At 33.1% G+C, this 26,761-nt stretch overlaps 1 long non-coding RNA gene across 2 annotated transcripts in view; it reads right to left on the bottom strand.

Annotated features, from left to right (window-relative positions):
• Positions 1–8,266: 8,266 nt before the first annotated feature.
• The window catches only part of LOC142229808 (uncharacterized), a 47,562-nt gene continuing 29,067 nt past the window's right edge, over positions 8,267–26,761 (bottom strand). For both annotated transcript variants that reach the window (XR_012720496.1, XR_012720497.1), the window contains exon 2: positions 8,267–8,702. This is a non-coding gene — a long non-coding RNA (uncharacterized LOC142229808). The remainder of the gene's footprint in view (positions 8,703–26,761) is intronic.

The following is a 26,761-nucleotide window of genomic DNA, read 5'->3' as shown; positions in this document are numbered from 1 at the left end:
TGAAAAATAAACATGTCGATATAAAACATTCTATCAGGCGATCACAACTATTATGCAGACGAAATCAGTAATACCAAGTTGGGTATAAAAGAGCTAGATATGGGTATTTTGATATTGTGAAATTTAAAAATGAAAAATAAACATCTCAATACAACACATTCTACCAGGCGAACATAACCATTAGGCAGCTGTAGCCATTTTGATATTGTGAGATTGGAACATGAAAAGGAAACATCTGAATACAACACATTCTACCAGGCGAACATAACAATTAGGAGGACGAAACCAGTAATGTCAATATAGCTATTTTATAGCAATTTTATGTTGTGAAATTGCAACATGCAAGAATAACATTTCAATACAATACATTTTACCAGGCGAACATAACTATGAGACAGACGAAATCAGTAATGCAAAAATATGTATTTGATCTAACCATTTTGATATTGTGAAATTGCAACATGAAAAATAAACATCTCAACACATTCTACCAGGCGATCATAACAATTAGACAGACGAAACCAGTGATGTCAATTTAGCTATTTTATAGCTAGCTTTAGTCATTGTGATATTGTGAAATTGCAAATTGCAAAAATTACATCTCAATACAGCACATTCTACCAGGCGCACATAAAAATTAGGTAGACGAAATCAGTAATGCCAATTTAACTAGTTTATAGCTGGATCTAGGTATTTTGATATTGTGAAAGTGCAACATGAAAAATAAACATGTCGATATAAAACATTCTATCAGGCGATCACAACTATTAGGCAGACGAAACCAGTAATGCCAAGTTGGGTATAAAAGAGCTAGATATGGGTATTTTGATATTGTGAAATTTAAAAATGAAAAATAAACATCTCAATACAACACATTCTACCAGGCGAACATAACCATTAGCCAGCTGTAGCCATTTTGATATTGTGAGATTGGAACATGAAAAGTAAACATCTGAATACAACACATTCTACCAGGCGAACATAACAATTAGGAGGACGAAACCAGTAATGTCAATATAGCTATTTTATAGCAATTTTATGTTGTGAAATTGCAACATGCAAGAATAACATTTCAATACAATACATTTTACCAGGCGAACATAACTATGAGACAAACGAAATCAGTAATGCAAAAATATGTATTTGATCTAACCATTTTGATATTGTGAAATTGCAACATGAAAAATAAACATCTCAATACAACACATTCTACCAGGCGATCATAACAATTAGACAGACGAAACCAGTGATGTCAATTTAGCTATTTTATAGCTAGCTTTAGCCATTTTGATATTGTGAAATTGCAAATTGCAAAAATCACATCTCAATACAGCACATTCTACCAGGCGCACATAAATATTAGGTAGGCGAAACCAGTAATGCCAATTTAACTAGTTTATAGCTAGATCTAGGTATTTTGATATTGCGAAAGTACAACATGAAAAATAAACATGTCGATATAAAACATTCTATCAGGCGATCACAACTATTAGGCAAACGAAACCAGTAATGCCAAGTTGGGTATAAAAGAGCTAGATATGGGTATTTTGATATTGCGAAATTTAAAAATGAAAAATAAACATCTCAATACAACACATTCTACCAGGCGAACATAACCATTAGGCAGCTCTAGCCATTTTGATATTGTGAGATTGGAACATGAAAAGTAAACATCTGAATACAACACATTCTACCAGCCGAACATAACAATTAGGAGGACGAAACCAGTAATGCCAATATAGCTATTTTATCGCATTTTTATATTGTGAAATTGCATCATGCAAGATTAACATTTCAATACAATACATTTTACCAGACGAACATAAAAATGAGACAGACGAAATCAATAATGCAAAAATAGGTATTTGATCTAGCCATTTTGAAATTGTGAAATTTCAACATGAAAAGTAAACATCTGAATACAACACATTCCACCAGGCGAACATAACAATTAGGCAGACGAAACCAGTGATGTCAATTTAGCTATTTTATAGCTAGCTCTAGCCATTTTGATATTGTGAAATTGAAACATGAAAAGTAAACATCATAATTCAACACATTCTACAAGTCGAACAAAATAAGTAGGAGGACGAAACCAGTAATGCCACTTGGGCTCTTTAATAGCTACATGCAAAGAAAAAACGTTCGGGAAACGTTTACCAAAAACGTTTTTCACTTGTTAAAGTTTTTTGGAATTCAAATTTTTATAATTATATTTTTTTCATTCGTTTTGTTTTGTTATTGTTGGTTTTTTTTCTTTAATCATTGTTGTTGTTTTTTATTTCAGCTTAAAACCATGCATTGACTACACTACAGGTGTAGCTTAACCAACAGAGGAAAATAATGTTTGTCAAATTTATTTGGGCAAAGCCCTATAGACTGCAAGATGGTTGGATGGACGCACGTTTCGGAATTACCACATTCCTCATCAGCATCCTCTACTTGCAGCAAAACTATCAACCAATTAACAGAATAAACTCAGGCAGTTCACTAAACACAAAAGTAAACCACACTTGAACCTTCCGAAAAAAGGTTTTATATAATAGCCGGCTTCGGAAGGTTCAAGTGTGGTTTACTTTTGGGTTTATTGAACTGCCTGAATTTATTCTGTTAATTGGTTGATAGTTTTGCTGCAAGTAGAGGATGCTGATGAGGAATGTGGTAATTCCGAAACGTGCGTCCATCCAACCATTTTGCAGTCTATAGGGCTTTGCCCAAATAAATTTGACAAACATTATTTTCCTCTGTTGGTTAAGCTACACCTGTAGTGTAGTCAATGCATGGTTTTAAGCTGAAATAAAAAAACAACAACAATGATTAAAGAAAAAAAAACCAACAATAACAAAACAAAACGAATGAAAAAAATATAATTAAAAAAATTAATTATAAAAATTTGAATTCCAAAAAACTTTAACAAGTGAAAAACGTTTTTGGTGAACGTTTCCCAAACGTTTTTTCTTTGCATGTAGCTATTAAAGAGCCCAAGTGGCATTACTGGTTTCGTCCTCCTACTTATTTTGTTCGACTTGTAGAATGTGTTGAATTATGATGTTTACTTTTCATGTTTCAATTTCACAATGTCAAAATGGCTAGAGCTAGCTATAAAATAGCTAAACTGACATCACTGGTTTCGTCCTCCTAATTGTTATGTTCGCCTGGTGGAATGTGTTGTATTCAGATGTTTACTTTTCATGTTGCAATTTCACAATTTCAAAATGGCTAGATCAAATATCTATTTTTGCATTATTGATTTCGACTGTCTCATAGTTATGTTCGCCTGGTAAAATGTATTGTATTGAAATGTTATTCTTGCATGTTGCAATTTCACAACATAAAATTGCTATAAAATAGCTATATTGGCATTACTGGTTTCGACCTCCTAATTGTTATGTTCGCCTGGTAGAATGTGTTGTATTTAGATGTGTACTTTTCGTGTTCCAATCTCATAATATCCAAATGGCTAGAGCTGGCTAATGGTTATGTTCGCCTGGTAGAATGTGTTGTATTGAGATGTTTATTTTTCATTTTTAAATTTCACAATATCAAAATACCCATATCTAGCTCTTTTATACCCATCTTGGCATTACTGGTTTCGTCTGCCTAATAGTTGTGATCGCCTGATAGAATGTTTTATATCGACATGTTTATTTTTCATGTTGTACTTTCACAATATCAAAATACCTTGATCTAGCTATAAACTAGTTAAATTGGCATTACTGGTTTCGACTACCTAATTTTTATGTGCGCCTGGTAGAATGTACTGTATTGAGATGTGATTTTTGCAATTTGCAATTTCACAATATCAAAATGGCTAGAGCTAGCTATAAAATATCTATATTGACATTACTGGTTTCGTCCTCCTAATTGTTATGTTCGCTTGGTGGAATGTGTTGTATTCAGATGTTTACTTTTCATGTTGCAATTTCACAATTTCAAAATGGCTAGATCAACTACCTATTTTTGCATTATTGATTTCGTCTGTCTCATTTTTATGTTCGCCTGGTAAAATGTATTGTATTGAAATGTTATTCTTGCATGTTGCAATTTCACAACATAAAATTGCTATAAAATAGCTATATTGGCATTACTGGTTTCGTCCTCCTAATTGTTATGTTCGCCTGGTAGAATGTGTTGTATTTAGATGTTTACTTTTCGTGTTCCAATCTCATAATATCCAAATGGCTAGAGCTGGCTAATGGTTATGTTCGCCTGGTAGAATGTGTTGTATTGAGATGTTTATTTTTCATTTTTAAATTTCACAATATCAAAATACCCATATCTAGCTCTTTTATACCCAACTTGGCATTACTGGTTTCGTCTGCCTAATAGTTGTGATCGCCTGATAGAATGTTTTATATCGACATGTTTATTTTTCATGTTGCACTTTCACAATATTAAAATACCTAGATCCAGCTATAAACTAGTTAAATTGGCATTACTGGATTCGTCTACCTAATTTTTGTGTGCGCCTGGTAGAATGTGCTGTATTGAGATGTAATTTTTGCAATTTGCAATTTCACAATATCAAAATGGCTAAAGCTAGCTATAAAATAGCTAAATTGACATCACTGGTTTCGTCTGTCTAATTGTTATGATCGCCTGGTAGAATGTGTTGTGTTGAGATGTTTATTTTTCATGTTGCAATTTCACAATATCAAAATGGTTAAATCAAATACATATTTTTGCATTACTGATTTCGTCTGTCTCATAGTTATGTTCGCCTGGTAAAATGTATTGTATTGAAATGTTATTCTTGCATGTTGCAATTTCACAACATAAAATTGCTATAAAATAGCTATATTGACATTAATGGTTTCGTCCTCCTAATTGTTATGTTCGCCTGGTAGAATGTGTTGTATTCAGATGTTTACTTTTCATGTTCCAATCTCACAATATCAAAATGGCTAGAGCTGGCTAATGGTTATGTTCGCCTGGTAGAATGTGTTGTATTGAGATGTTTATTTTTCATTTTTAAATTTCACAATATCAAAATACCCATATCTAGCTCTTTTATACCCAACTTGGCATTACTGGTTTCGTCTGCATAATAGTTGTGATCGCCTGATAGAATGTTTTATATCGACATGTTTATTTTTTATGTTGTACTTTCACAATATCAAAATACCTAGATCTAGCTATAAACTAGTTAAATTGGCATTACTGGTTTCGCCTACCTAATTTTTATGTGCGCCTGGTAGACTGTGCTGTATTGAGATGTGAGTTTTGCAATTTGCAATTTCACAATATCAAAATGCCTAAAGCTAGCTATAAAATAGGTAAATTGACATCACTGGTTTCGTCTGTCTAATTGTTATGATCGCCTGGTAGAATGTGTTGTATTGAGATGTTTATTTTTCATGTTGCAATTTCACAATATCAAAATGGTTAGATCAAATACCTATTTTCGCCTGGTAAAATGTATTGTATTGAAATGTTATTCTTGCATGTTGCAATTGCACAACATAAAATTGTTATAAAATAGCTGCATTGACATTACTAGTTTCGTCCTCCTAATTGTTATGTTCGCCTGGTATAATGTGTTGTATTCAGATGTTTACTTTTCATGTTCCAATCTCACAGTATTAAAATGGCTAGAGCTGCCTAATGGTTATGTTCGCCTGGTAGAATGTGTTGTATTGAGATGTTTATTTTTCATTTTTAAATTTCACAATATCAAAATTCCCATATCTACTTCTCAAAATACCTAGATCTAGCTATAAACTAGTTAAATTGGCATTACTGGTTTCGCCTACCTAATTTTTATGTGCGCCTGGTAGACTGTGCTGTATTGAGATGTGATTTTTGCAATTTGCAATTTCACAATATCAAAATGCCTAAAGCTAGCTATAAAATAGCTAAATTGACATCACTGGTTTCGTCTGTCTAATTGTTATGATCGCCTGGTAGAATGCGTTGTATTGAGATGTTTATTTTTCATGTTGCAATTTCACAATATCAAAATACCTAGATCCAGTCATAAAATAGTTCAATTGGCATTATTGGTTTCGTCTACTTAATTTTTATGTGCGCCTGGTAGAATATGTTGTATTGGGATGTGTATTTTTATACCCTCCACCATAGGATGTGGGGTATATTAACTTTGTCATTCCGTTTGTAACACATCGAAATATTGGCCTAAGACCCCATAAAATATATATATATATATATTTTGGGTCGTGGTGAAATTCAGAGTCGATCTAGCTATGTCCGTCCATCTGTCTGTGGAAATCACGCTAACTTCCGAACGAAACAAGCTATCGACTTGAAATTTGCCACAAATATATTTTTTTTTTATGTAGGTCGGATTGTATTACAAATGGGTCATATCGGAGAACGTTTACGTATAGCCCCCATAAACTGATCCCCATATTTGACCTCCGGAGCCTCTTGAAGGAGCAAATTTCATCCGATCCGGTGGAAATATGGTACGTAGTGTTAGTATAGGGTCTCTAATAACCATGCAAAAATTTATCCATATCGGTCCATAATTATATAGAGTCCCCATATAGTCGGATCCCCAGATTTGATCTCCGGAGCCTCTTGGAGGGGCAAAATTCATCCGATTCGGTTGAAATTTGGTACATTGTGCTATTATATGGCCGCTAACAACCATGCCAAACGTTGTCCAAATCGGTCTGTAGTTATATATAGCCCCAGATAATCCGATATCCAACCACACAAAAATTGGTCCATATCGGTTCAGTAGTATATATAGCTCCCGTATAAAGCGACCCCCATATTTTAATTCTGGATCTCTACTTACCGTGCAAAAGTTCATATCGGATTGTAATTATTTGTAGAATTCCCTATATATACCAAGAATTTAATTATATACGTATTTAATCTGCATTTTTTTGGTCTAAAATATACCACGTATGGACTAACCCTTCCTATCGGCAAGTATTACCACAACCCAATTAATTCGATTACTGATGACTTCAATTCAATTTGCAATTTCACAATATCAAAATGGATAAAGCTAAATATAAAATGGGTAAATTGACATCACTGATTTCCTCTATCTAGTTGTTATGTTCGCCTGGTAGAATGAGATGTACTGAGGGGTTTATTTTTAATGTTGCAATTTCACAATATCTAAATGGCTAGAGCTCTAAAATAGCTAAGTTGTCATTACTGATTTCGTCCACCTAATACTTATGTCCACCTGCTAGAATGTGTTGTATTGAGATGTTTATTTTTCATTTTTAAATTTCACAATATCAAAATAACTAGATCTAACTGTAAAATAGCTAAGCTGGCATTACTAGTTTCGTCTACCTTATTGTTATGTGCGCCTGGTAGAATGTGCTGTATTGAGATGTTTATTCTATGGAAGTTCACAATATCAAAAACCCAGATCTAATTATAAAATAGCTTAATTGGAGTTGCTGATTTCATCCTCCTAATTGTTATGTGCGCCTGGTAGAATGAGTTGTACTCAGAGGTTTAATTTTAATGTTGCAATTTCACAATATCAAAATGGCATTACTGTTTTCGTCCACCTAATTGTTATGTGCGCCTGGTAGAATGAGTTGTATTGAGAGGTTTATTTTTAATGTTACAATTTCACAATATCTAAATGGCTAGAGCTAGTTATAAAATAGCTAAGTTGGCATTACAGATTTCGTCCACCTAATACTTATGTTCACCTGGTAGAATGTGTTGTATTGAGATGTTTATTTTTCATTTTTAAATTTCACAATATCAAACTAGTCATTTCTAACTATAAAATAGCTAAACTGGCATTACTTGTTGTTATGTGCGCCTGGTAGAATGTGCTGTATTGAGATGTTTATTCTATGGAATTTCACAATATCAAAGTACCCAGATATTGCTATAAAATAGCTTAATTGGAATTGCTGATTTCGTCCTCCTAATTGTTATGTGCGCCTGGTAGAATAAGTTGTAGTCAGAGGTTTAATTTTAATGTTGCAATTTCACAATATCAAAATGGCATTACTGGTTTCGTCCAACTAATTGTTATGTGCGCCTGGTAGAATGTGTTGTGTTTGGATGTTTATTTTCCATCTAATGTACAATCAGATTATTACGAGTATTGTCTAGATATACCATTAATTCATTTACATATATAAAATAAATTCATTATAGGAAGTAATGCGTAGCCCAACAGGTTAAAATATGAGAGACTAGGGAGGAATTTCTATAGTTATATTTTCATGTGAAAGTGAAAATTCAATATATTTACAATTCTGATAAATCTTCGAATCCTAAATGTATTAGCAAAATAAAACACCAAACAATATTTTTTTTATTTTTTATACATATTTTTTTATTTACTTTTTGGATTGGTTTTTTTAAATGTGTTTTTTTAATGATTTCAATCATTTTTGTTTGTTGCAACAAAACTATCAACCAATTATCAGAATAAATTCAGGCAGTTCAATAAACCCAAAAGTAAACCACACTTGAACCTTCCGAAGCCGGCTATCATATAAAACCTTTTTTCGGAAGGTTCAAGTGTGGTTTACTTTTGGGTTTATTTTTGCCTGAATTTATTCTGATAATTGGTTGATAGTTTTGCTGCAAGTAGAGAATGCTGATGAGGAATGTGGTAATTCCGAAACGTGCGTCCATCCAACCATCTTGCAGTCTATAGGGCTTTGCCCAAATAAATTTGACAAACAATATTTTCCTCTGTTGGTTAAGCTACATCTGTAGTTTAGTCTATGCATGGTTTTAAGCTGAAATCAAAAAAACAACAACAATGATTAAAGAAAAAAACCAACAATAACAAAACAAAACGAATGAAAAAAGCAACAACAACAATTATAATTTTTGCAATAAAAATCTTTGTCCATTTCGTTTATATGAAGCAAAAAAATATTTGTGGTTCGGTCGAAGCAGGGCTTGAACCCACAACCCTTTGCACGAAAGGAGGGCTTGCTAACCATCACTGCACGGTGGCCAACTAAAGGTATGTTTTCGTCAAATAAACTTTTTTACATCGGCTTGTGGGCGCCGAAAACTATGCTTTATAAATATAACTACATGACAGTCTGCGTTGCTTGTGCGTTGATGGTTATAGCCCAACGCGCAAAGAATATTTATCTTCTTCCGATATTCGGAATCGTAAATGGCAAAAATTTAATTATCTTATAAAGAAAAAAATTGAGATACTATCGGACTTTAATTCAATTTGTTTTAGGGAGCCACCGTGGTGCAATGGTTAGCATGCCCGCCTTGCATACACAAGGTCGTGGGTTCGATTCCTGCTTCGACCGAACACCAAAAAGTTTTTCAGCGGTAGATTATCCCACCTCAGTAATGCTGATGACATTTCTGAGGGTTTCAAAGCTTCTCTAAGTGGTTTCACTGCAATGTTCGGACTCGGCTATAAAAAGGAGGTCCCTTGTCATTGAGCTTAACATGGAATCGGGCAGCACTCAGTGATAAGAGAGAAGTTCACCAATGTGGTATCACAATGGACTGGATAGTCTAAGTGAGCCTGAAACATCGGGCTGCCACCTAACCTAACCTAACCTAGGGTTAAGAAAATATCGCCAAACCAAAATTTTGCGATTCCGAATATCGGAACATACCTAATAATCTACCGGATCGGATGAAGTTTGCTCCTCCAAGAGGCTCCGTAGGTCAAATCTAGATATCGGTTTATATGGTGGGTGTATATAATTATGAACCGATATAGACCAGTTTTCGCATGGATGTTAGAGGCCATATATAAACACCACACAACCGGATCGGATGAAATTTTCTTCTCTAAGAAGCTCTGCAAGCCAAATCTGGGGTTCGGTTTAAAAGGAGCTATACGTAAAAGTGCTCCGCTATGGCCCATTTGCAATACCATCCGACCTACATCAATAACAACTAATTGTGCAAAGTTTCAAGTCGATAACTTGTTTCGTTCGTAAGTTAGCGTGATTTCAACAGACGGACGGACGTGGCTAGATCGACTCAGAAGTTCATTCGAGTACTTTTCAACAATTTTAAGTAAAGAGAGTAAAATAACTCTTACTCTCTTGCTTTTTGCTAGAAAAGTACGCGAACAGACCTATTATCTTCAACACCTTTTCAACCATTTCGTCAATATTTTGGCAAATTGGAAGTAATTCGCAAACAATTTGAAGATGTATTGAAGATGAGCTGTTCCAAGTCAAGTTGAATTTATGTTGAAAATGCAATAACTCAAAAGTTATTGCATTTGAAAAACGCTTATTATGTGTTTATTGGGTTTCTTTCGATTTTTTACGATATTTACTTGAATCGTCTTTATCGCAACTAAAAGGTTTGTGTCATTACTAATGGATGGAGGTGACTGGCACGGTGACACGAAACAATGCCATTTATGTGGGTTTGTATATATGATAAATATACCACTTACTCTTATTGATATATTAATCACCCTGTAATTGTAAGATAATAATGTACAAATCAGTGTTGCCAGGTGATTTTGATTCTTCCCCCCAAATCTTAAGGAAAAAAACCCTAAATTGGTCTAAGCTTTTTTCAAAAACCCCCAAAAAATTTCAGAACATAAAAGTACAAAAAGTGGTCCCAAAATTACGTGAAAAAAATCCGTTAGTGATACACTTTACAAATTAAATTTAACACAAATATATATCCTGAAAGAAGAGTTCTTTCCTGAGAAACGAAATTTTAGAAAAACTAAGTTTTCTTTTGATGCTAAATTTCTTTCGTTTGAAGTAAATAAAAAATAAAATTTGCTATACTTTAAAACAAAAGAGATTTTCGTTTGTTTAAAATTTCATCCCTGAGGAAATTATTTTTTCTATGGATGTAATAATACAATATGTATATCAATTTAAAAAGCGGGCTTACTCTTAAAAAGCTTTCAGCTGCTAAGTTAAAATACGATTGTTTTTAATTTTGTCAAATATTAAAAATGCCCTTTCAACAGAAGAGTTTAAAAAAGATAACGAAATTAATGCTATTGGATACTTGTTTATATTTAGGATCTTCTTGTTGACTTTCCGCATCTCTTTTCTCATAACTCATGCTAGAATTGTTCCGAATTTGCTTGAGAATTGCTCCACTTTATAAGGTCTGAAATAATTTTTTACCCCCAAAAAACCCCCCAAATAAATTTTACCCCTAAAAATCCCCCTAAACGTGAAAAACCCCCTAAATTTGGGGGGAAACCCCTAAGCAGGCAACACTGGTACAAATACTAAATTGGTTTTGCAAATTTGTTTTTCATATTGAGTTGAATCGATTAATACAAGCTTTTGTTAATTTGTGAAAGGCCTATTCAGACATTTTACAAAGTAAACTTATGGAGCAAAAATGTATTGCCGAAAGAGCAATGAAAATGTTCTTTTTGGATCCGGAAGTGGTGCCAAATTGGCGCAGAAGCGATGAATTTTACATGGACATGTCATGGACAGTGTTGCCAGGGAAAACAGGACAAAAAAGTTCCCTACTTTCCCCTACATTCGCAACAAAAATCCCTACAATATTTTTCGTTAAATTTAAACACATTTATTATCTTAAAACATATAAAAGTGCACCACGGTTAGAGAAATAAAATAAAATAAAATTTTGGAAAAAGTTTTTATAAAAATAAAATTTTGGAAACAGTTTCTATAAAAAAATTAGAAATTTTTCTATAGAAATAAAATTTTGACAAAATTTTCTATAGAAATAAAATTTTGACAAATTTTTCTATAGAAATAAAATTTTGACAAAATGTTCTATAGAAATGAAATTTTGACAAGATTTTCTATAGAAATAAAATTTTGACAAAATTTTCTATAGAAATAAAATTTTGACAAACTATTCTATAGAAATAAAATTTTGACAAAATTTTCTACAGAAATAAAATTTTCTATAGAAATCGTAATCGTAAATAATCGTAAATTTATTGACATTCCGAACATTCCGATCGGGCACGATTTTTATGATTTTGACATTGACACATTGGATTTTGGTGCGGATTTGAATTTTCATGTATTGATTCAGGCGATGTTGTGCATAGTTTCACCCTTGTGAAATCGAATGCTATGGGCTACGATGGCATTGACCCCCGGTTTCTGAAAACATTATTACCGATCTTATTACCATATATAACAAACTTGTTTAACAGGATTATTTATACGGGTTCATTTCCCACGGGTTCATTGACCCACAGGGGTCAATTTTGGGTCCACTACTTTTCTCCATGTACACCAATGATTTACCGTGCCAACTTTCGTTCAGTAGGGTACACTTGTATGCGGATGACGTCCAGTGGTATATTTCGAGCTCAGTTGCGGAACTAGATGATTGTATTTGCAAACTGAACTTTGACTTATCTCAAATATACACTTGGGCGACGGCGAACGGGCTTTGCCTCAATCCTTCGAAATCGAAATACATCGCGATTGGTAGGAGGCTTTCTAGTTCAATACCTTCTTTGGATGTTAGGATCAATAATGAACGCATTTTAAATGTTACGACTGCTAGGAATCTTGGCATTGTTTTTAACAACACCCTCACCTGGTCCAATCACATAAGTGCTGCAATCGGACAGGGTTATTCGAAGCTGAGGACACTTTGGTCGACTCATTGTTACACTCCTCTTAGGGTAAGGTGTCTCTTGGCGAAATGTTATGTGATACCGGGGATTTTATATGGCGTTGAACTTTTTGCAAGCTGCGATTCGGTTAGTAGGCTCAGATTTAATGTATTTTTTAATAACGTTACGCGTTATGTCTATGGATTGAGACGACGCGACTCTGTCACACAATTCTCTCGCACTATATATGGAGTTTCGCTTGATGAACTAATGTCAATTAGGGGCCTTTTATTTCTACACAAGATAATACACTCGGAAGTTCCGGCATGCCTATTCGATAGACTTAGATTTGCTCGTTCTAACAGGGGAAGAACACTTATACCACTGGCGCATCGTACATTGGTCTCTGATTGGCAATTTTTCATATCATCCATACGTCTCTGGAATACACTTCCACATAATATTCAAACAACAAGTGACATTTTGCAATTTAAAAAGATATTATTTGATAATTTTCGCTTACAGCAGAGGATAAATTTCTATTGAATGCTACATTTATTTACTTTTTTATTTCATTTTTGATTAATAATTTCTCGTTTTTTCATATTTGTTCATTTTTTATTGGTTTATTATACCCTGCGCCACACTGTGGAACAGGGTATTATAAGTTAGTGCATATGTTTGTAACACCCAGAAGGAGACGAGATAGACACAGGGTGTCTTTGGCAATAATGCTCAGGGTGGGTCCCTGAGTCGATATAACCATGTCCGTCTGTCCGTCCGTCCGTCCGTCTGTCTGTGAACACATTTTTGTGATCAAAGTCTAGGTCGCAATTTAAGTCCAATCGCCTTCAAATTTGGCACATGTTCCTAATTTGGGTCAGAATAGAACCCTATTGATTTTGGAATAAATCGGTTCAGATTTAGAATAGCTCCCATATATATCTTTCGCCCGATATGCACCAATATGAACCTAGCAGCCAGAGTTTTATACCGATTTGCTTGAAATTTTGTACAAACATAACACTTAGTTGTATAGTCAAGTGTGCAAAATTTGATTGAAATCGGTTCAGATTTAGGTATAGCTCCCATATATATCTTTCGCCCGATATGGACTTATATGGCCCCAGAAGCCAGAGTTTTGGCCGAATTTGATTGAAATTTTGCACTAAGAGTACAATTAGTAGTGTAGTCAAGTGTGCAAAATTTGATTGAAATCGGTTTAGATTTAGATATGGCTCCCATATATATCTTTCGCTCGATATGGACTAATATGGTCCTAAAAGCCAGAGTTTTGGACCAATTTGGTTGAAATTTTGCACAGGGAGTAGATTTAGCATTGTAGCTATGCGCGCCAAATTTGATTGAAATCGGTTCAGATTTAGATATAGCTCCCATATATATCTTTCGCCCGATATGGACTTATATGGCCCCAGAAGCCAGATTTTTGGCCGAATTCGGTTGAAATTTTGCATTAGGAGTACAATTAGTAGTATAGTCAAGTGTGCAAAATTTGATTGAAATCGGTTCAGATTTAGATATAGCTCCCATATATAGCTTTCGCCCGATTTACACTCATATGACCACAGAGGCCAATTTTTTGCTCCGATTTAGTTGAAATTTTGCACAGAAAGTAGAATTAGCATTGTAGCTGTGTGTGCCAAATTTGGTTGAAATCGGTTCAGATTTAGATATATCTTCTATATATAGCTTTCGCCCGATTTACACTCATATGACCACAGAGGCCAATATTTTGCTCCGATTTAGTTGAAATTTTGCACAGGGAGTAGAATTAGCATTGTTGCTATGCGTGGCAAATTTGGTTGAAATCTGTTCAGATTTAGATATAGCTCTCATATATATGTTTTTCTGATTTCGACAAAAATGGTCAAAATACCAACATTTTCCTTGTAAAATCGCCACTGCTTAGTCGAAAAGTTGTAAAAATGACTCTAATTTTCCTAAACTTCTCATACATATATATCGAGCGATAAACCATAAATAAACTTTTGCGAAGATTCCTTAAAATTGCTTCAGATTTAATGTTTCCCATATTTTTATACCCTGCGCCACACTGTGGAACAGGGTATTATAAGTTAGTGCATATGTTTGTAACACCCAGAAGGAGACGAGATAGACACATGGTGTCTTTGGCAATAATGCTCAGGGTGGATCCCTGAGTCGATATAACCATGTCCGTCCGTCCGTCCGTCTGTCTGTGAACACATTTTTGTGATCACAGTCTAGGTCGCAATTTAAGTCCAATCGCCTTCGAATTTGGCACATGTTCCTAATTTGGGTCAGAATAGAATCCTATTGATTTTGGAAGAAATCGGTTCAGATTTAGATATAGCTCCCATATATATCTTTCGCCCGATATGCACTAATATGGTCCCAGCAGCCAGAGTTTTATACCGATTTGCTTGAAATTTTGTACAAACATAACACTTAGTCGTATAGTCAAGTGTGCAAAATTCGATTGAAATCGGTTCAGATTTAGATATAGCTCCCATATATATCTTTCGCCCGATATGGACTTATATGGCCCCAGAAGCCAGATTTTTGGCCGAATTTGGTTGAAATTTTGCACTAGGAGTACAATTAGTAGTATAGTCAAGTGTGAAAAATTTGATTGAAATCGGTTCAGATTTAGATATAGCTCCCATATATATCTTTCGCCCGATATGGACTAATATGGTCCTAAAAGCCAGAGTTTTGGCCCAATTTGGTTGAAATTTTGCACAGGGAGTAGATTTAGCATTGTAGCTATGCGCGCCAAATTTGATTGAAATCGATTCAGATTTAGATATAGCTCCCATATATATCTTTCGCCCGATATGGACTAATATGGTCCTAGAAGCCAGAGTTTTGGCCCAATTTGTTTGAAATTTTGCACTAGGAGTACAATTAGTAGTGCAGTTAAGTGCGCAAAAGTTGATTGAAATCGGTTCAGATTTAGATATAGCTCCCATATATAGCTTTCACCCGATTTACACTCATAGGACCACAGAGGCCAATTTTTTGCTCCGATTTAGTTGAAATTGTGCACAGGGAGTAGAATTAACAATCTATCTGTGCGTGCCAAATTTGGTTGAAATCGGTTTAGATTTAAATATATCTCCCATATATAGCTTTCGCCCGATTTACACTCGTATGAACACAGAGGCCAATTTTTAACTCCGATTTAGATAAAATTTTGCACAGGGTGTAGAATAAGCATTGTTGCTATGCGTGCCAAATTTGGTTGAAATCGGTTCAGATTTAGATATAGCTCCCATATATATGTTTTTCTGATTTCGACAAAAATGGTCAATGTTGGTAACATTTTCCTTGTTAAATCGCCACTGCTTAGTCGAAAAGTTGTAAAAATGACTCTAATTTTCCTAAACTTCTAATACATATATATCGAGCGATAAATCATAAATAAACTTTTGCGAAGTTTCCTTAAAATTGCTTCAGATTTAATGTTTCCCATATTTTTTTTTTACTAAAATAGTGTTCCACCCTAGTGCATTAGCCAACTTAAATTTTGAGTATATAGATTTTGTAAAAGCCTATCAAATTCTGTCCAAATCGAGTGAAATTTAAACGTATGTATTTGGGACAAACCTTTATATATAGCACTCAACACATTTGACCGAAGTGATATGGTATCGAAAATTTAGATCTACAAAGTGGTGCAGGGTATAATATAGTCGGCATCGCCCGACTTTAGACTTTCCTTACTTGTTTTTTTTTTATTTATGGTTATTTTTTTTTGTTTTGTTTTACCCTATTTCTTACACCTTTCAATTTTTATTTACAATAGTGTAATTTTTATATCAATTCAATTTGAATCGTATATTTTTTTTTTTGTTTTAATTTAAATTTTTTTTTTAATATAATTTCTTTAAATTTTTTGTCTTTTCCATTTTTATATACATATGTTAATTTTTTTTTTCTTCATGGATTCACAATATCAAATGTAAATTTACCAAAACTTTTATTCTTAGGTATTATAATGTTATTATTTTATATTAAATGGATAATTGTAACATGTAACTGTAATTATAAGAATCTAATATTCTTGTTGTGCATGTCATAAATAAAACAATCAATCATAAAAAAATCTATAGAAATAAAATTTTGACCACATTTTTTATAGAAATAAAATTTTCCATTCTTTTTGTTTTGTTATTGTTGGTTTTGTTCTTTAAGCATTGTTGTTGTTTTTTATTGCAGCTTAAAACCATACATTGACTAAACTACAAGTGTAGCTTAACCAACAGAGGAAAAGAATGTTTGCCAAATTTATTTGGGCAAAGCCCTATAGACTGCAAGATGGTTGGATGGACGCACATTTCGGAATTACCACATTCCTCATCAGCATCCTCTACTTGCAGCAAAACTATCAACCAATTATCAGAATAAATTCAGGCAGCAACAACAATGAAATAACATTTTGATAAAATATTTTTTTTTCTGTTTGGTAGATTGGTAGAGTTCTTGATGTTTTGGTAGATCAAATGTCTAGAGAAATAAAATTTTGGAAAAATTTATTTATAGAAATAAAATTATTGAAAAAGTTTCTATAAAAAATTAGAAATTTTTCTATAGAAATGGCAAAAGTTTCTATAGAAATAAAATGTTTTCTATAGAAATTAAATGTTGACAATATTTTCTATAGTAATAAAATTGTGACAAAACTTTCTACAGAAAGAAAATTTTAACACAATTTTCTATAGAAACACAATTTTGACAAAATTTTCTATGGAAATAAAATTTTGACAAAATTTTCTATGGAAATAAAATTTTGACAAAATTTTCTATAGAAATAAAATTTTGACAAAATTTTCTATATGAATAATGTTTGACAAAATTGTTTACAGAAATAAAATTTTGACAAAATTTTCTATAGGAATATTTGTTTGGTAGATTTGTGGTAAGACTTGCTTCAAATTTAGGTAGATTTGTTTGATTTTTTTTGACACGAGTGGTAACCGTGGTTACCATACAATGTTAAAGATCAAGCCTTGCCAGCTTCTAATATCCTTCTCTAAAGCCACCAAAATGTAAAACTTATTAAAAATTTTGTTGAGTGAAAAAGTCCCAACATTGTGCCTCAACGTCCCTACAAGACGCTAAATATTAGAAAAAACCCTATATGTAGGGAATTTCCCCTACTTCTGGCAACACTGGTCATAGAGTGGAAGTCATAGTTTTAATCATCCACTGCCAGAGAATGAAGCCGCCGATTTTAAGCGCCGCCAATCATGTTTTGCCAGCCGACGCCGCCGCCGAATATGTCGGCTCATCTCGACTCAAATTTAGCCACCAATTAATCACAAATATTGATTTATATCTGAAAAATGTAGTGATAATTGTTGTAATGTTTGCCAAGATTTCGAATCTTCCACCCATAATCAATCAGTATTAAGTTGCTATAATTATTTTGCAAAAATTTTTTCAGAAATTTAGTAGTATATTTTAATTTACGATTGGTTGTACAACTGATCGCTTATTCATTCTGATAACTTCAAGTTGATTTTATAAGGGATAATTGTCCGCCGCCAAATAGACAAATTTACGTCGGCTTAGCCGTCAAGCCGCCGACGCTAGATGCAAAAAGAAAGTGTCAGCCGCCGCCGACAAAAATTAGTCGGCTTCATTGATTTCGCATAAGTTCCTCAGATGTGATGCTATTTCTGTATTTCGGATTTCATTAAAAAAAAATTTTGGAAAAACAAAAAAAATTCTTAACTTTCCGACTTTTATTTCTAATTAAAATTTCTTGAATTTTTATCTCAAATTCTAAGTCCGCCGAGAAATGGAAGACTCAGAATTGGACATTTCTATTATTTTATTTGTCGTAGCTGTGTTTTATGCATAGTAAAATTCAGAAAATACTATAAGTGCGTAAAATATATTTATATATTATTTCAAAATAACGTTTTGTAAAGTGAAAATTAAGTCGATCTCAAGAAGAGCATTTTTGGATGTATTTTAAAAGTAATGACTTATGAAGAACTTGCAATTTTTTTTTTGCTGGGTTTATTTATGCTACCGTCAAATCATCGATTTGAGTGCAGTTGGCTGGGTTTATTTCGAGCGTGTTTCCTCTTTTTTTCATTCGTTTTGTTTTGTTATTGTTGTTGTCAATCCGATGATTTGACAGTGGCATAGGAAAAGAGATATGTTTGTACGAATTTATTTCGGCATAAGCCGGCTATCATGCAAAACCTTTTTTCGGAAGGTTCAAGTGTGGTTCATTGTTGGGTTTAATGAACTGCCTGAATTTATTCTGATAATTGGTTGATAGTTTTGCTGCAAGTAGAGGATGCTGATGAGGAATGTGGTATTTCCGAAACTTGCGTCCATCCAACCATCTTGCAGTCTATAGGGCTTTGCCCAAATAAATTTGACAAACATTATTTTCCTCTGTTGGTTAAGCTACACTTGTAGTTTAGTCAATGCATGGTTTTAAGCTAAAATCAAAAAACAACAACAATGCTTAAAGAACGAAACCAACAATAACAAAACAAAACGAATGAAAAAAGAGGAAGCACGCTCAAAATACACCCTGCCAACTGCACTCAAATCGATGATTTGACTGTTGCATAGGAAAAGAGATGTGTTTGTACGAATTTATTTCGGCATAAGCCGACCATCATGCAAAACCTTTTTTCGGAAGGTTCAAGTGTGGTTCATTGTTGGATTTAATGAACTGCCTGAATTTATTCTGATAATTGGTTGATAGTTTTGCTGCAAGTAGAGGATGCTGATGAGGAATGTGGTAATTCCGAAACGTGCGTCCATCCAACCATCTATAGGGCTTTGCCCAAATAAATTTGACAAACATTATTTTCCTCTTTTGGTTAAGCTACATCTGTAGTTTAGTCTATGCATGGTTTTAAGCTGAAATCAAAAACAACAACAAATTTTATTTCTATAGAAAATTTTGTCAAAATTTCAGTTCATTTGGAAATTTTGTCAAAATTTTATTTTTTTACAAAATTTTCTTCCAATACAAATTTTTTGCATAATTTTGTCCAAATTTTATTTCTACACAATATTTTGTAAAAATTTTATTTCTACAGAAAATTTTGTAAAAATTTTATTTCTAGAGAAAATTTTGAAAAAAATACCGATTTGGCGAAAATGGACCAAAATTAAAAAAATTCCATTGGTCCGACCATCGGACCAAATTTAAATTTTAATAACTTTTTGAACCAATTTTGGTCCGATCGGATCAAAATGGCAGCCCTGCTTTGGTTTTGAATTGAAAAATTTTGTGATTATATATTCATACAATTATTTTTTCGGTCGTTATTTTATTTCTAAAGGAATTTTGTCAAACTTTTTTCTACAGAAAGTTATTTCAAAACTTTATTTCTATATAAAAATTTTACAAAATTTTCTTCCCATACAAAATTTTTGCATAATTTTGTCCAAATTTTATTTCTACAGAAAATTTTGTCTAAATTTTATTTCTACAGAAAATTTTGCAAAATTTTATTTCTATAGAAAATTTTGGAAAAAAAAATACTGATTTGACGAAAATAGACCAAAATCAACCAAATTCAATTGGTCCGACCATCGGACCAAATTTAAAAATGAATAACTTTTTGGACCAATTTTGGTCCGATCGGATCAAAATGGCAGTCCTGCTTTAGATTTGGATTAAAAAATTTTGTGATTATATATTCATAAAATTGTTTTTTTCGGTCGTCATGTTGCCCAGAAATATTGTGATTTACTGGCCTATTTAGTTTATGTGAAGAAAATAAATTACCAAGGTGACTAATTAATTTTCGGCAGGCTGTATCCCAGCAAAAAAAGCGTCGCCAAAAAAGTAATGAAAATGTTCTTTTTGGATCCGGAAGTGGTGCAAAATTGACTCAGAAGCCATGAATTTAACATGGGCTTGTCATAGGACGGAAGTCCTCCATTTCAACAGCCGTTGCACTGAATTGCATCACTTCTTTAGGTGGGATCCGAATTCAATGTTTTGGATGTGAATTAAGAAATTTTGTGATATTTTGAAAAATAAATAATTTTTAAAATTTTTTTATGAGTTTAAATGCATTCTTACGCTTATGTGAAAGGTTTGACATCAAATATTTTAAACAATTCGAAATTTTTCAGATTAGACTTAGCATTTTTTTTCGGCAAAATTTAAATGATTTGTACCATTTTAGGAATTCGTACTCTGTTTTTAACCTATTTGAAAGAAAAAAGTTGGGATCACCCATTAAAAGTATGAAAAAACCAAGTTATAAAAAATTGAATCAAAAGAACTTCCTGCGTACTTAAAATAAAGAACATCATTGGGAGTGCATCTTCTGGAAGTGCTTATAAAGTTGTGCCTTTGGAAGAACTTCCAAAGTTTTTTGCTGGGTATAACATACGTAACGACGATGTGATGGTTAATACAATAATAATACCGGATTCTATTGATTTTGATATAAAGTGGTATCAAAATTAAAAGGTAACGTGATACAAAATGTTAATACCAAATGGCAATAGCCACGTACCGCCTTTTTTCTACCAGTCTGTCTTTTAAACAATTAAGTTTTTTTTCATTTTTTTTAAACTATTTATATCCTTGATCTTGGGAACTTTAAATTATTGAGCAATTTCTTGGCGTTTCTAAGACCGCAAATCCATGATGGATGACATATGAATAAAATAATTAAATAAAGAATGACTAAAATAATTAAATAAACAATGATACGTTCCATCAAAAAGAATTTTAATAAATTTGTCATGTGGCTTATAATTTTTATTGAAGACAAGAAATAATTTTATATTAAAGTTCAAATTATGAAAGTCGTCATTGACTGTTATCAAAAAGATTAAAATTGAATAAATATGGATCAAAGCAAATCCCTTTTTTTCTTAAACGCAAGGTATATTTTATAATAAAGGATCGAAACAGCAATGATATCCATCTATATTCCATAGAGAATAATCTAGAAAAAATATACAAAAAAATCAAAAAATATGTATATATGTGGCTCATTAAATATATTTTCTTAGGAGCTTCTTGCGATTTTTATGGTTGTCAATTTTTTTATTGATTTCATTCAAAATGATAAGATGAAATTTACTTTTAATTAATATTTTGATAAGAGACACAAGCGAGCCCCTCATTCAAACGTAAAATAAAATTTTATCGGACACCGACAAAAAAATTATTCACAGAATATCTGAATTTTATTATTTTATAATGGATTAGTTATAACGAAAAGCCATGCAATGACGCACTTTGAATTCGAATGAAAAATTTCAATAGTATCTATGGAAAAATAGATTTAAATTTGAATTGAAGTGGGAGATTGACTCATTTGCTCGTTTATATGAATTGAATAAATGTCAAAAAAGGCGTTTAGATTACAAACAATTTACAGAAGAGATGAGAAATTGTTTTACTTTATAAAGGGTGATTCTTTTGAGGTTAGGATTTTCATGCATTAGTATTTGACAGATCACGTGGGATTTCAGACATGGTGTCAAAGAGAAAGATGCTCAGTATGCTTTGACATTTCATCATGAATAGACTTACTAACGAGCCACAACGTCGAATTTTCAGTGAATGGGCCCTAGAAAAGTTGGCAGAAAATCCGCTTTTTTATCGACAAATTTTGTTCAGCGATGAGGCTCATTTCTGGTTGAATGGCTACGTAAATAAGCAAAATTGCCGCATTTGGAGTGAAGAGCAACCAGAAGCCGTTCAAGAACTGCCCATGCATCCCGAAAAATGCACTGTTTGGTGTGGTTTGTACGCTGGTGGAATCATTGGACCGTATTTTTTCAAAGATGCTGTTGGACGCAACGTTACGGTGAATGGCGATCGCTATCGTTCGATGCTAACAAACTTTTTGTTGCCAAAAATGGAAGAACTGAACTTGGTTGACATGTGGTTTCAACAAGATGGCGCTACATGCCACACAGCTCGCAATTCTATGGCCATTTTGAGGGAAAACTTCGGAGAACAATTCATCTCAAGAAATGGACCGGTAAGTTGGCCACCAAGATCATGCGATTTGACGCCTTTAGACTATTTTTTGTGGGGCTACGTCAAGTCTAAAGTCTACAGAAATAAGCCAGCAACTATTCCAGCTTTGGAAGACAACATTTCCGAAGAAATTCGGGCTATTCCGGCCGAAATGCTCGAAAAAGTTGCCCAAAATTGGACTTTCCGAATGGACCACCTAAGACGCAGCCGCGGTCAACATTTAAATGAAATTATCTTCAAAAAGTAAATGTCATGGACCAATCTAACGTTTCAAATAAAGAACCGATGAGATTTTGCAAATTTTATGCGTTTTTTTTTTTTTAAAGTTATCAAGCTCTTAACAAATCACCCTTTATAAAACCTTGCATTTGCAGCATGAGATTTGAACCCGTCTATTACGCGGACGAAGTTATAATACTTCTACAGGAAAGGGATCCTAACATACTCAGCAGGATGGCAAAAATGTTCGTGACTGAACAAGGACCAGAGGCCTGAAGGGCTAAAATTGCCCAATACATCGAACCTAGGGTTGTTTGACAAGACGATACATAGAAAAAAATATCACCAAAATTTTTTTCAATTAAAATTTTAATTGAATTTTAAAAAAATAGTAAACTAAAAATTTAATCTATTTATCCAAATCACCAAAATTAATTGTATCAATTAATTTTGTAATTGGAACAATTAATTTTTAAATTGACTTTGGTGATTTCTGTGATAGAAGACATTTCAATTAAAAATTAATTGGATCAATTAATTTCTTGATTAAAGACAAAAAATATTTTTTTGTGCCACTGGTAAGTGACAGATAAAATAAAGTTCTTAAGAATAACCTTAGAGAAGAAACAGAATTGGAAGAGCCACATCAAAGATAGAGCTGAGAAAGCCTACAGATGTTGGACACAAAGCAAACGAGCGGTGGCCTCTAAATGGGGCCTGAAGGTGACGAACTGAATATATGAGAGCGTATAAAGACCGATCCTGATATACACGTGGATACTCTGGTGGACATCAATGGAAAGGAAGTGCAACATTGAAATTGCACAACGGGTACAGCGGACATGTTGTCTTGGCATAACTGAGGCAATAAACACCACGTCAAACAGAACCTTGCGGATACTACTTGGCCTAAGAGCTATGGAGGTTCAGATCAAAAGCACAGACACCATGGCTCCGATGAGAGTGAATATGTTTGACGAATGGACGGAATTACGAAACATGACGAACCATCAAAGGATAATAGATTAGACGTTGAATGAAATGTCGGATGCCACAGACGAGAGTGACATTCTGATGACAAGAAGATGGTCCTGGGAGAATGGGACCCCAACCAGATAATAGAGAGAAATAACTGCTACACCGATAGATCTATAGAAAATTTTGTCAAAATTTCATTTCTATAGTAAATTTTTTCACAATTTCATTTCTATAGAAAATTTTATTTCTAAGAAAATATTGTCCTGATTTTATTTCCATAGAAAATTTTGTCCGAATTCTATTTATATAGAAAATTTGGTCAACATTTTATTTCTATAGCAAATTAAGTCAAAATTTTATCTTTTACAGAATATTTTGTCAAAATTTTATTTCTATAGAAAATTTTGTCAAAAGTTTACTTCTATAGAAAATTTTGTCAAGATATTATTTCTATGGAATATTTGGTCAAAAGTTTATTTCTATAGAAAATTTTGTCAAACTTTTATTTATATAGAAAATTTTTTCAAAATGTTATTTGTATAGAAAATTACGTCAAAATTTTATTTCTGTAGAAAGTTTTGTCAACATTTTATTTCTATAGAAAATTTTGTCAAAATTGATTTTTATAGAAAATTTTATTTCTAAGAAGATATTAACCTGATTTTATTTCTATAGAAACTTTTGGCCAAATTTTATTTCTATAGAAAATTAAGTCAAAATTTTATCTTTTACAGAAAATTTTGTCAATATTTTATTTCTATAGAAAATTTTATCAAAAACTTTATTTATATAGAAAAGTTTGTCAAAATTTTATTTCTATAGAAAATTTTGTCAAAATTTATTTCTATAGAAAATGTTGTCAAAATGTTATTTCTATGGAATATTTTGTCAAAAGTTTATTCCTATAGGAAATTTTGTCAAACTTTTATTTATATAGAAAATTGTTTCAAAATGTTATTTCTATAGAAAATTAAGTTACAATATTATTTCTATAGAAAATTTTGTCAAAATTTTATTTCTATAAAAAATTATGTCAAAATTATTATACCCTGCTCCACACTGTGGAACAGGGTATTATAAGTTAGTGCATATGTTTGCAACACCCAGAAGGAGACGAGATAGACACATGGTGTCTTTGGCAAAAATGCTCAGGGTGGACTCCTGAGTCGATATAGCCATGTCCGTCTGTCCGTCTGTCCGTCTGTCCGTCTGTCCGTGAACACATTTTTGTAATCAAAGTCTAGGTCGCAGTTTTAGTCCAATCGACTTCAAATTTGGCACAAGTATGTGTTTTGGCTCAGAATAGATCCCTATTGATTTTGGAAGAAATCGGTTCAGATTTAGATATAGCTCCCATATATATATTTCGCCCGATATGGACTTATATGGCCCCAGAAGCCAGATTTTTACCCTCATTTGCTTAAAATTTTGCACAAGAAGAACAATTAGTACTATAGTCAAGTGTGCCAAATTTTATTGAAATCGGTTCAGATTTAGATATAGCTCCCATATATATATTTCGCCCGATATGGACTAATATGGTCCTAAAAGCTAAAGTTTTGACCCAATTTGGTTGAAATTTTGCACAGGGAGTAGATTTAGCATTCTAGCTATGCGTGCCAAATTTCATTGAAATCGGTTCAGATTTTTATATAGCTCCCATATATAGCTTTCGCCCGATTTACACTCATATGACCACAGAGGCCAATTTTTTGCTCCGATTTAGTTGAAATTTTGCACAAGGAGTAGATTTAGCATTGTAGCTATGTGTGCCAAATTTGGTTGAAATCGGTTCAGATTTAGATATAGCTTCCATATATATCTTTCGCCCGATATGCACTTATATGGACCCAGAAGACAGAGTTTTATCCCGATTAGCTTGAAATTTTGCACAAGGAGCACAATTGGTAGTATAGTAATGTGTGCCAAATTTTATTGAAATCGGTTCAGATTTAGATATAGCTTCCATATATATTTTTCGCCCGATATGGACTTATATGGCCCAGAAGCCTGAGTTTTGGCCCAATTTGGTTGAAATTTTGCACAGGGAGTAGATTTAGCATTCTAGATATGCGTGCCAAATTTGGTTGAAATCGGTTAAGATTTAGATATAGCTCCCATATATATGTTTTTCTGATTTCGACAAAAATGGTCAAAATACCAACATTTTCCTTGTAAAATCGCCACTGCTTAGTCGAAAAGTTGTAAGACTCACTCTAATTTTCCTAAACTTGTAATACATATATATCGAGCGATAAATCATAAATAAACTTTTGCGAAGTTTCCTTAAAATTGCTTCAGATTTAAATGTTTCCCATATTTTTATACCCTGCTCCACACTGTGGAACAGGGTATTATAAGTTAGTGCATATGTTTGCAACACCCAGAAGGAGACGAGATAGACACATGGTGTCTTTGGCAAAAATGCTCAGGGTGGACTCCTGAGTCGATATAGCCATGTCCGTCTGTCCGTCTGTCCGTGAACACATTTTTGTAATCAAAGTCTAGGTCGCAGTTTTAGTCCAATCGACTTCAAATTTGGCACAAGTATGTGTTTTGGCTCAGAATAGATCCCTATTGATTTTGGAAGAAATCGGTTCAGATTTAGATATAGCTCCCATATATATATTTCGCCCGATATGGACTTATATGGCCCCAGAAGCCAGATTTTTACCCTAATTTGCTTAAAATTTTGCACAAGAAGAACAATTAGTACTATAGTCAAGTGTGCCAAATTTTATTGAAATCGGTTCAGATTTAGATATAGCTCCCATATATATCTTTCGCCCGATATGGACTAATATGGTCCTAAAAGCTAAAGTTTTGACCCAATTTGGTTGAAATTTTGCACAGGGAGTAGATTTAGCATTCTAGCTATGCGTGCCAAATTTCATTGAAATCGGTTCAGATTTATATATAGCTCCCATATATAGCTTTCGCCCGATTTACACTCATATGACCACAGAGGCCAATTTTTTGCTCCGATTTAGTTGAAATTTTGCACAAGGAGTAGATTTAGCATTGTAGCTATGTGTGCCAAATTTGGTTGAAATCGGTTCAGATTTAGATATAGC

Source organism: Haematobia irritans, chromosome 3, assembly GCF_050003625.1.
Source record: "Haematobia irritans isolate KBUSLIRL chromosome 3, ASM5000362v1, whole genome shotgun sequence".
Taxonomy (NCBI): Eukaryota; Metazoa; Arthropoda; class Insecta; order Diptera; family Muscidae; genus Haematobia; species Haematobia irritans.
Note: the sequence above shows the minus strand (reverse complement) of the source record. Positions and strands in the feature narration are given on the sequence as shown.